A 12,748-nucleotide genomic window follows, 5' to 3' on the forward strand; every position below is an offset into this window, starting at 1 on the left:
AAAACTGCTGTATCAAAAGAAAGGTTCAAGTCTGTTAGTTGAGGACACACATCGCAAATAAGTTTCTGAGAATGCTTCTGTCTTGTTTTTATGGGAAGATACTTCCTTTTTAACCACAGGCCTGCTACCGTTCCAAATGTCCACTTCCAGATACTACAAAAAGAGTGTTTCAAACCTGCTCTATGAAAGGGAATGTTCAACTCTGTGACTTGAATGCAAACATCACAAAGAGGTTTCTGAGAATGCTGCTGTCTACTTTCTTTCTGTAATCCCGCTTCCAACGAAATCCTCAGTTCTATAGAAATATCCATTTGCAGATTCGAAAAAAAGAGTGTTTCAAACCTGGTCTACCGATACATAGGTTCAACACTGTTACGTCAGTACATACAGCATAAGCAAGTTTCTGAGATTGCTTCTACCTCGTTTTCATGGGAAGATATTTCGTTCTACACCGTAGGCCTCCAAGCGCTCCAAATGTCCACTTCTAGATACTACAAAAAGACTGTTTCAAACCTGCTCTATGAAAGGCAATGTTCAACTCTGTGACTTGAATGTAAACATCACAAAGATGTTTCTGAGAATGCTTCTGTCTAGATTTTCTATGAAGATATTCCCGTTTCCAACGAAATCCTCAAAGCTATCCAAATATCCACTTGCAAATTCTACAGAAAGAGTGTTTCAAAAGTGTTCTATCAAAAGAACGGTTCAACTCTGTTTGTTGAGTACACAGATCACTAACATGATTCTGAGAATGCTTCTGTCTAGTTTTAATGGGAAGATATTTCCTTTTCAAACATATGCCTGAAAGCGTTCCAAGTGTCCACTTCCAGATGCTACAAAACGACTGTTTCACACCTGCTCTATGAAAGGGAATGTTCAACTCTGTGACTTGAATGCAAACATCACAAAGAAGTTTCTGAGAATGCTGCTGTCTACTACTTATCTGTAATCCCGCTTCCAACGAAATCCTTAGTTTTATAGAAATATCCACTTGCAGATTCCACAAAAAGAGTGTTTCGCACGTGCTCTGTCAATAGAAAGGTTCAACACTGTTAGTTGTGTAGATAGAGCATAAACAAGTTTCTGAGATTGCTTCTATCTCGTTTTTATGGGAAGATATTTCCTTTTTTACCCTAGGCCACAAAGCGCTGCAAATGTCCACTTCCAGATACTACAAAAAGAGTGTTTGAAACCTGCTCTATGAAAGGGAATGTTCAACTCTGTGACTTAAATGGAAACATCACAAAGAAGTTTCTGAGAATGCTGCTGTCTACTTTTTATATATAATCCCGTTTCCAACGAAATCCTCAGAGCTATCCAAATATCCACTTGCAGATTCTACAAAAAGAGTGTTTCAAAACTGCTGTGTCAAAAGAAAGGTTCAAGTCTGTTAGTTGAGGACACACAACACAAAATTTTCTAAGAATGCTTCCGTCTTGTTTTTATGCGACGATATTTCCTTTTGAACCATAGGCCTGGTACCGTTCCAAATGTCCACTCCCAGATACTACAAAAAGAGTGTTTCAAACCTGCTCTATGAAAGGGAATGTTCAACTCTGTGACTTGAATGCAAACATCACAAAGAAGTTTCTGAGAATGCTGATCTCTACTTTTTATCTGTCATCCCGCTTCCAACGAAATCCTCAGTTCAATAGAAATATCCTCTTGCAGATTCCAAAAAGCAGTGTTTCACACCTGCTCTATCAATAGAAAGGTTCAACACTGTTACCTCAGTGCCTACAGCATAAACAAGTTTCTGAGATTGCTTCTCTCTCGTTTTCATGGGAAGATATTTCCTTTTTTACCCTAGGCCACAAAGCGCTGCAAATGTCCACTTCCAGATACTACAAAAAGAGTGTTTCAAGCCTGCTCTATGAAAGAGAATGTTCAACACTGTGACTTGAATGGAAACATCACAAAGAAGTTTCTGAGAATGCTTCTGTCTCGATTTTATAGGGAGATATTCCCGTTTCCAACGAAATCGTCAAAGCTATCCAAATATCCACTTGCAGATACAACAAAAAGAGTGGTTCAAACGTGCTCTATAAAAAGAAAGGTTCAAGTCCGTTAGTTGAGGACACACATCAGAAATAAGTTTCTGAGAATGCTTCTGTCTTGTTTTTATGGGAAGACATTTCCCTCTTCGCCGTAGGCAAGAAAGTGTTGGAAATGTCCACTTCCAGATCCTACAAAAAGAGTGTTTCCAACCTGCTCTATGACAGGGAATGTTCAACTCTGTGACTTCAATGCAAACGTCACAAAGAAGTATCTGAGAATGCTGCTGTCCACTTTTTTTATGTAATCCGGTTTCCAACGAAATCCTCAGAGCTATCCACATATCCACTTGCAGATTCTACAGAAAGAGTGTTTCAAAACTGCTGTATCAAAAGAAAGGTTCAAGTCTGTTAGTTGAGGACACACATCGCAAATAAGTTTCTGAGAATGCTTCTGTCTTGTTTTTATGGGAAGATACTTCCTTTTTAACCACAGGCCTGATACCGTTCCAAATGTCCACTTCCAGATACTACAAGAAGAGTGTTTCAAACCTGCTCTATGAAAGGGAATGTTCAACTCTGTGACTTGAATGCAAACATCACAAAGAGGTTTCTGAGAATGCTGCTGTCTAATTTCTTTCTGTAATCCCGCTTCCAACGAAATCCTCAGTTCTATAGAAATATCCACTTGCAGATTCGAAAAAAAGAGTGTTTCAAACCTGCTCTACCGATACATAGGTTCAACACTGTTACGTCAGTACATACAGCATAAGCAAGTTTCTGAGATTGCTTCTACCTCGTTTTCATGGGAAGATATTTCGTTTTACACCGTAGGCCTCCAAGCGCTCCAAATGTCCACTTCTAGATACTACAAAAAGACTGTTTCAAACCTGCTCTATGAAAGGCAATGTTCAACTCTGTGACTTGAATGTAAACATCACAAAGATGTTTCTGAGAATGCTTCTGTCTAGATTTTCTATGAAGATATTCCCGTTTCCAACGAAATCCTCAAAGCTATCCAAATAGCCACTTGCAAATTCTACAGAAAGAGTGTTTCAAAAGTGTTCTATCAAAAGAACGGTTCAACTCTGTTTGTTGAGTACACAGATCACTAACATGATTCTGAGAATGCTTCTGTCTAGTTTTAATGGGAAGATATTTCCTTTTCAAACATATGCCTGAAAGCGTTCCATGTGTCCACTTCCAGATGCTACAAAACGACTGTTTCACACCTGCTCTATGAAAGGGAATGTTCAACTCTGTGACTTGAATGCAAACATCACAAAGAAGTTTCTGAGAATGCTGCTGTCTACTACTTATCTGTAATCCCGCTTCCAACGAAATCCTTAATTTTATAGAAATATCCACTTGCAGATTCCACAAAAAGAGTGTTTCACACGTGCTCTGTCAATAGAAAGGTTCAACACTGTTAGTTGTGTAGATAGAGCATAAACAAGTTTCTGAGATTGCTTCTATCTCGTTTTTATGGGAAGATATTTCCTTTTTTACCATAGGCCACAAAGCGCTGCAAATGTCCACTTCCAGATACTACAAAAAGAGTGTTTGAAACCTGCTCTATGAAAGGGAATGTTCAACTCTGTGACTTAAATGGAAACATCACAAAGAAGTTTCTGAGAATGCTGCTGTCTACTTTTTATATATAATCCCGTTTCCAACGAAATCCTCAGAGCTATCCAAATATCCACTTGCAGATTCTACAAAAAGAGTGTTTCAAAACTGCTGTGTCGAAAGAAAGATGCAAGTCTGTTAGTTGAGGACACACAACACAAAATTTTCTAAGAATGCTTCCGTCTTGTTTTTATGCGACGATATTTCCTTTTGAACCATAGGCCTGGTACCGTTCCAAATGTCCACTTCCAGATACTACAAAAAGAGTGTTTCAAACCTGTTGTATGAAAGGGAATGTTCAACTCTGTGACTTGAATGCAAACATCACAAAGAAGTTTCTGAGAATGCTGATCTCTACTTTTTATCTGTCATCCCGCTTCCAACGAAATCCTCAGTTCAATAGAAATATCCTCTTGCAGATTCCAAAAAGCAGTGTTTCACACCTGCTCTATCAATAGAAAGGTTCAACACTGTTACTTCAGTGCCTACAGCATAAACAAGTTTCTGAGATTGCTTCTCTCTCGTTTTCATGGGAAGATATTTCCTTTTTTACCCTAGGCCACAAAGCGCTGCAAATGTCCACTTCCAGATACTACAAAAAGAGTGTTTCAAACCTGCTCTATGAAAGAGAATGTTCAACTCTGTGACTTGAATGGAAACATCACAAAGAAGTTTCTGAGAATGCTTCTGTCTCGATTTTATAGGGAGATATTCCCGTTTCCAACGAAATCGTCAAAGCTATCCAAATATCCACTTGCAGATACAACAAAAAGAGTGGTTCAAACGTGCTCTATAAAAAGAAAGGTTCAAGTCCGTTAGTTGAGGACACACATCAGAAATAAGTTTCTGAGAATGCTTCTGTCTTGTTTTTATGGGAAGATATTTCCCTCTTCGCCGTAGGCAAGAAAGCGTTGGAAATGTCCACTTCCAGATCCTACAAAAAGAGTGTTTCCAACCTGCTCTATGACAGGGAATGTTCAACTCTGTGACTTCAATGCAAACGTCACAAAGAAGTTTCTGAGAATGCTGCTGTCCACTTTTTTTATGTAATCCGGTTTCCAACGAAATCCTCAGAGCTATCCACATATCCACTTGCAGATTCTACAGAAAGAGTGTTTCAAAACTGCTGTATCAAAAGAAAGGTTCAAGTCTGTTAGTTGAGGACACACATCGCAAATAAGTTTCTGAGAATGCTTCTGTCTTGTTTTTATGGGAAGATACTTCCTTTTTAACCACAGGCCTGATACCGTTCCAAATGTCCACTTCCAGATACTACAAAAAGAGTGTTTCAAACCTGCTCTATGAAAGGGAATGTTCAACTCTGTGACTTGAATGCAAACATCACAAAGAGGTTTCTGAGAATGCTGCTGTCTACTTTCTTTCTGTAATCCCGCTTCCAACGAAATCCTCAGTTCTATAGAAATATCCACTTGCAGATTCGAAAAAAAGAGTGTTTCAAACCTGCTCTACCGATACATAGGTTCAACACTGTTACGTCAGTACATACAGCATAAGCAAGTTTCTGAGATTGCTTCTACCTCGTTTTCATGGGAAGATATTTCGTTCTACACCGTAGGCCTCCAAGCGCTCCAAATGTCCACTTCTAGATACTACAAAAAGACTGTTTCAAACCTGCTCTATGAAAGGCAATGTTCAACTCTGTGACTTGAATGTAAACATCACAAAGATGTTTCTGAGAATGCTTCTGTCTAGATCTTCTATGAAGATATTCCCGTTTCCCACGAAATCCTCAAAGCTATCCAAATATCCACTTGCAAATTCTACAGAAAGAGTGTTTCAAAAGTGTTCTATCAAAAGAACGGTTCAACTCTGTTTGTTGAGTACACAGATCACTAACATGATTCTGAGAATGCTTCTGTCTAGTTTTAATGGGAAGATATTTCCTTTTCAAACATATGCCTGAAAGCGTTCCAAGTGTCCACTTCCAGATGCTACAAAACGACTGTTTCACACCTGCTCTATGAAAGGGAATGTTCAACTCTGTGACTTGAATGCAAACATCACAAAGAAGTTTCTGAGAATGCTGCTGTCTACTACTTATCTGTAATCCCGCTTCCAACGAAATCCTTAATTTTATAGAAATATCCACTTGCAGATTCCACAAAAAGAGTGTTTCACACGAGCTCTGTCAATAGAAAGGTTCAACACTGTTAGTTGTGTAGATAGAGCATAAACAAGTTTCTGAGATTGCTTCTATCTCGTTTTTATGGGAAGATATTTCCTTTTGTACCATAGGCCACAAAGCGCTGCAAATGTCCACTTCCAGATACTACAAAAAGAGTGTTTGAAACCTGCTCTATGAAAGGGAATGTTCAACTCTGTGACTTAAATGGAAACATCACAAAGAAGTTTCTGAGAATGCTGCTGTCTACTTTTTATATATAATCCCGTTTCCAACGAAATCCTCAGAGCTATCCAAATATCCACTTGCAGATTCTACAAAAAGAGTGTTTCAAAACTGCTGTGTCAAAAGAAAGGTGCAAGTCTGTTAGTTGAGGACACACAACACAAAATTTTCTATGAATGCTTCCGTCTTGTTTTTATGCGACGATATTTCCTTTTAACCATAGGCCTGGTACCGTTCCAAATGTCCACTTCCAGATACTACAAAAAGAGTGTTTCAAACCTGCTGTATGAAAGGGAATGTTCAACTCTGTGACTTGAATGCAAACATCACAAAGAAGTTTCTGAGAATGCTGATCTCTACTTTTTATCTGTCATCCCGCTTCCAACGAAATCCTCAGTTCAATAGAAATATCCTCTTGCAGATTCCAAAAAGCAGTGTTTCACACCTGCTCTATCAATAGAAAGGTTCAACACTGTTACCTCAGTGCCTACAGCATAAACAAGTTTCTGAGATTGCTTCTCTCTCGTTTTCATGGGAAGATATTTCCTTTTTTACCCTAGGCCACAAAGCGCTGCAAATGTCCACTTCCAGATACTACAAAAAGAGTGTTTCAAACCTGCTCTATGAAAGAGAATGTTCAACTCTGTGACTTGAATGGAAACATCACAAAGAAGTTTCTGAGAATGCTTCTGTCTCGATTTTATAGGGAGATATTCCCGTTTCCAACGAAATCGTCAAAGCTATCCAAATATCCACTTGCAGATACAACAAAAAGAGTGGTTCAAACGTGCTCTATAAAAAGAAAGGTTCAAGTCCGTTAGTTGAGGACACACATCAGAAATAAGTTTCTGAGAATGCTTCTGTCTTGTTTTTATGGGAAGATATTTCCTTCTTCGCCATAGGCAAGAAAGCGTTGGAAATGTCCACTTCCAGATGCTACAAAAAGAGTGTTTCCAACCTGCTCTATGACAGGGAATGTTCAACTCTGTGACTTCAATGCAAACGTCACAAAGAAGGTTCTGAGAATGCTGCTGTCCACTTTTTTTATGTAATCCGGTTTCCAACGAAATCCTCAGAGCTATCCACATATCCACTTGCAGATTCTACAGAAAGAGTGTTTCAAAACTGCTGTATCAAAAGAAAGGTTCAAGTCTGTTAGTTGAGGACACACATCGCAAATAAGTTTCTGAGAATGCTTCTGTCTTGTTTTTATGGGAAGATACTTCCTTTTTAACCACAGGCCTGATACCGTTCCAAATGTCCACTTCCAGATACTACAAAAAGAGTGTTTCAAACCTGCTCTATGAAAGGGAATGTTCAACTCTGTGACTTGAATGCAAACATCACAAAGAGGTTTCTGAGAATGCTGCTGTCTACTTTCTTTCTGTAATCCCGCTTCCAACGAAATCCTCAGTTCTATAGAAATATCCACTTGCAGATTCGAAAAAAAGAGTGTTTCAAACCTGCTCTACCGATACATAGGTTCAACACTGTTACGTCAGTACATACAGCATAAGCAAGTTTCTGAGATTGCTTCTACCTCGTTTTCATGGGAAGATATTTCGTTCTACACCGTAGGCCTCCAAGCGCTCCAAATGTCCACTTCTAGATACTACAAAAAGACTGTTTCAAACCTGCTCTATGAAAGGCAATGTTCAACTCTGTGACTTGAATGTAAACATCACAAAGATGTTTCTGAGAATGCTTCTGTCTAGATCTTCTATGAAGATATTCCCGTTTCCCACGAAATCCTCAAAGCTATCCAAATATCCACTTGCAAATTCTACAGAAAGAGTGTTTCAAAAGTGTTCTATCAAAAGAACGGTTCAACTCTGTTTGTTGAGTACACAGATCACTAACATGATTCTGAGAATGCTTCTGTCTAGTTTTAATGGGAAGATATTTCCTTTTCAAACATATGCCTGAAAGCGTTCCAAGTGTCCACTTCCAGATGCTACAAAACGACTGTTTCACACCTGCTCTATGAAAGGGAATGTTCAACTCTGTGACTTGAATGCAAACATCACAAAGAAGTTTCTGAGAATGCTGCTGTCTACTACTTATCTGTAATCCCGCTTCCAACGAAATCCTTAATTTTATAGAAATATCCACTTGCAGATTCCACAAAAAGAGTGTTTCACACGTGCTCTGTCAATAGAAAGGTTCAACACTGTTAGTTGTGTAGATAGAGCATAAACAAGTTTCTGAGATTGCTTCTATCTCTTTTTTATGGGAAGACATTTCCTTTTTTACCATAGGCCACAAAGCGCTGCAAATGTCCACTTCCAGATACTACAAAAAGAGTGTTTGAAACCTGCTCTATGAAAGGGAATGTTCAACTCTGTGACTTAAATGGACACATCACAAAGAAGTTTCTGAGAATGCTGCTGTCTACTTTTTATATATAATCCCGTTTCCAACGAAATCCTCAGAGCTATCCAAATATCCACTTGCAGATTCTACAAAAAGAGTGTTTCAAAACTGCTGTGTCAAAAGAAAGGTGCAAGTCTGTTAGTTGAGGACACACAACACAAAATTTTCTAAGAATGCTTCCGTCTTGTTTTTATGCGACAATATTTCCTTTTGAACCATAGGCCTGGTACCGTTCCAAATGTCCACTTCCAGATACTACAAAAAGAGTGTTTCAAACCTGCTGTGTGAAAGGGAATGTTCAACTCTGTGACTTGAATGCAAACATCACAAAGAAGTTTCTGAGAATGCTGATCTCTACTTTTTATCTGTCATCCCGCTTCCAACGAAATCCTCAGTTCAATAGAAATATCCTCTTGCAGATTCCAGAAAGCAGTGTTTCACACCTGCTGTATCAATAGAAAGGTTCAACACTGTTACTTCAGTGCCTACAGCATAAACAAGTTTCTGAGATTGCTTCTCTCTCGTTTTCATGGGAAGATATTTCCTTTTTTACCCTAGGCCACAAAGCGCTGCAAATGTCCACTTCCAGATACTACAAAAAGAGTGTTTCAAACCTGCTCTATGAAAGAGAATGTTCAACTCTGTGACTTGAATGGAAACATCACAAAGAAGTTTCTGAGAATGCTTCTGTCTCGATTTTATAGGGAGATATTCCCGTTTCCAACGAAATCTTCAAAGCTATCCAAATATCCACTTGCAGATACAACAAAAAGAGTGGTTCAAACGTGCTCTATAAAAAGAAAGGTTCAAGTCCGTTAGTTGAGGACACACATCAGAAATAAGTTTCTGAGAATGCTTCTGTCTTGTTTTTATGGGAAGATATTTCCTTCTTCGCCGTAGGCAAGAAAGCGTTGGAAATGTCCACTTCCAGATGCTACAAAAAGAGTGTTTCCAACCTGCTCTATGACACGGAATGTTCAACTCTGTGACTTCAATGCAAACGTCACAAAGAAGTTTCTGAGAATGCTGCTGTCCACATTTTTTATGTAATCCGGTTTCCAACGAAATCCTCAGAGCTATCCACATATCCACTTGCAGATTCTACAGAAAGAGTGTTTCAAAACTGCTGTATCAAAAGAAAGGTTCAAGTCTGTTAGTTGAGGACACACATCGCAAATAAGTTTCTGAGAATGCTTCTGTCTTGTTTTTATGGGAAGATACTTCCTTTTTAACCACAGGCCTGATACCGTTCCAAATGTCCACTTCCAGATACTACAAAAAGAGTGTTTCAAACCTGCTCTATGAAACGGAATGTTCAACTCTGTGACTTGAATGCAAACATCACAAAGAGGTTTCTGAGAATGCTGCTGTCTACTTTCTTTCTGTAATCCCGCTTCCAACGAAATCCTCAGTTCTATAGAAATATCCACTTGCAGATTCGAAAAAAGAGTGTTTCAAACCTGCTCTACCGATACATAGGTTCAACACTGTTACGTCAGTACATACAGCATAAGCAAGTTTCTGAGATTGCTTCTACCTCGTTTTCATGGGAAGATATTTCGTTTTACACCGTAGGCCTCCAAGCGCTCCAAATGTCCACTTCTAGATACTACAAAAAGACTGTTTCAAACCTGCTCTATGAAAGGCAATGTTCAACTCTGTGACTTGAATGTAAACATCACAAAGATGTTTCTGAGAATGCTTCTGTCTAGATTTTCTATGAAGATATTCCCGTTTCCAACGAAATCCTCAAAGCTATCCAAATATCCACTTGCAAATTCTACAGAAAGAGTGTTTCAAAAGTGTTCTATCAAAAGAACGGTTCAACTCTGTTTGTTGAGTACACAGATCACTAACATGATTCTGAGAATGCTTCTGTCTAGTTTTAATGGGAAGATATTTCCTTTTCAAACATATGCCTGAAAGCGTTCCAAGTGTCCACTTCCAGATGCTACAAAACGACTGTTTCACACCTGCTCTATGAAAGGGAATGTTCAACTCTGTGACTTGAATGCAAACATCACAAAGAAGTTTCTGAGAATGCTGCTGTCTACTACTTATCTGTAATCCCGCTTCCAACGAAATCCTTAATTTTATAGAAATATCCACTTGCAGATTCCACAAAAAGAGTGTTTCACACGAGCTCTGTCAATAGAAAGGTTCAACACTGTTAGTTGTGTAGATAGAGCATAAACAAGTTTCTGAGATTGCTTCTATCTCGTTTTTATGGGAAGATATTTCCTTTTGTACCATAGGCCACAAAGCGCTGCAAATGTCCACTTCCAGATACTACAAAAAGAGTGTTTGAAACCTGCTCTATGAAAGGGAATGTTCAACTCTGTGACTTAAATGGAAACATCACAAAGAAGTTTCTGAGAATGCTGCTGTCTACTTTTTATATATAATCCCGTTTCCAACGAAATCCTCAGAGCTATCCAAATATCCACTTGCAGATTCTACAAAAAGAGTGTTTCAAAACTGCTGTGTCAAAAGAAAGGTGCAAGTCTGTTAGTTGAGGACACTCAACACAAAATTTTCTATGAATGCTTCCGTCTTGTTTTTATGCGACGATATTTCCTTTTAACCATAGGCCTGGTACCGTTCCAAATGTCCACTTCCAGATACTACAAAAAGAGTGTTTCAAACCTGCTGTATGAAAGGGAATGTTCAACTCTGTGACTTGAATGCAAACATCACAAAGAAGTTTCTGAGAATGCTGATCTCTACTTTTTATCTGTCATCCCGCTTCCAACGAAATCCTCAGTTCAATAGAAATATCCTCTTGCAGATTCCAAAAAGCAGTGTTTCACACCTGCTCTATCAATAGAAAGGTTCAACACTGTTACCTCAGTGCCTACAGCATAAACAAGTTTCTGAGATTGCTTCTCTCTCGTTTTCATGGGAAGATATTTCCTTTTTTACCCTAGGCCACAAAGCGCTGCAAATGTCCACTTCCAGATACTACAAAAAGAGTGTTTCAAGCCTGCTCTATGAAAGAGAATGTTCAACTCTGTGACTTGAATGGAAACATCACAAAGAAGTTTCTGAGAATGCTTCTGTCTCGATTTTATAGGGAGATATTCCCGTTTCCAACGAAATCGTCAAAGCTATCCAAATATCCACTTGCAGATACAACAAAAAGAGTGGTTCAAACGTGCTCTATAAAAAGAAAGGTTCAAGTCCGTTAGTTGAGGACACACATCAGAAATAAGTTTCTGAGAATGCTTCTGTCTTGTTTTTATGGGAAGATATTTCCCTATTCGCCGTAGGCAAGAAAGCGTTGGAAATGTCCACTTCCAGATGCTACAAAAAGAGTGTTTCCAACCTGCTCTATGACAGGGAATGTTCAACTCTGTGACTTCAATGCAAACGTCACAAAGAAGTTTCTGAGAATGCTGCTGTCCACTTTTTTTATGTAATCCGGTTTCCAACGAAATCCTCAGAGCTATCCACATATCCACTTGCAGATTCTACAGAAAGAGTGTTTCAAAACTGCTGTATCAAAAGAAAGGTTCAAGTCTGTTAGTTGAGGACACACATCGCAAATAAGTTTCTGAGAATGCTTCTGTCTTGTTTTTATGGGAAGATACTTCCTTTTTAACCACAGGCCTGATACCGTTCCAAATGTCCACTTCCAGATACTACAAAAAGAGTGTTTCAAACCTGCTCTATGAAAGGGAATGTTCAACTCTGTGACTTGAATGCAAACATCACAAAGAGGTTTCTGAGAATGCTGCTCTCTACTTTTTATCTGTCATCCCGCTTCCAACGAAATCCTCAGTTCAATAGAAATATCCTCTTGCAGATTCCAAAAAGCAGTGTTTCACACCTGCTCTATCAATAGAAAGGTTCAACACTGTTACTTCAGTACATACAGCATAAACAAGTTTCTGAGATTGCTTCTCTCTCGTTTTCATGGGAAGATATTTCCTTTTTTACCCTAGGCCACAAAGCGCTGCAAATGTCCACTTCCAGATACTACAAAAAGAGTGTTTCAAACCTGCTCTATGAAAGAGAATGTTCAACTCTGTGACTTGAATGAAAACATCACAAAGAAGTTTCTGAGAATGCTTCTGTCTCGATTTTATAGGGAGATATTCCCGTTTCCAAAGAAATCGTCAAAGCTATCCAAATATCCACTTGCAGATACAACAAAAAGAGTGGTTCAAACGTGCTCTATAAAAAGAAAGGTTCAAGTCCGTTAGTTGAGGACACACATCAGAAATAAGTTTCTGAGAATGCTTCTGTCTTGTTTTTATGGGAAGATATTTCCTTCTTCGCCGTAGGCAAGAAAGCGTTGGAAATGTCCACTTCCAGATGCTACAAAAAGAGTGTTTCCAACCTGCTCTATGACAGGGAATGTTCAACTCTGTGACTTCAATGC

This window comes from Pan paniscus, chromosome 11, assembly GCF_029289425.2.
Source record: "Pan paniscus chromosome 11, NHGRI_mPanPan1-v2.0_pri, whole genome shotgun sequence".
NCBI classification, from domain to species: Eukaryota; Metazoa; Chordata; class Mammalia; order Primates; family Hominidae; genus Pan; species Pan paniscus.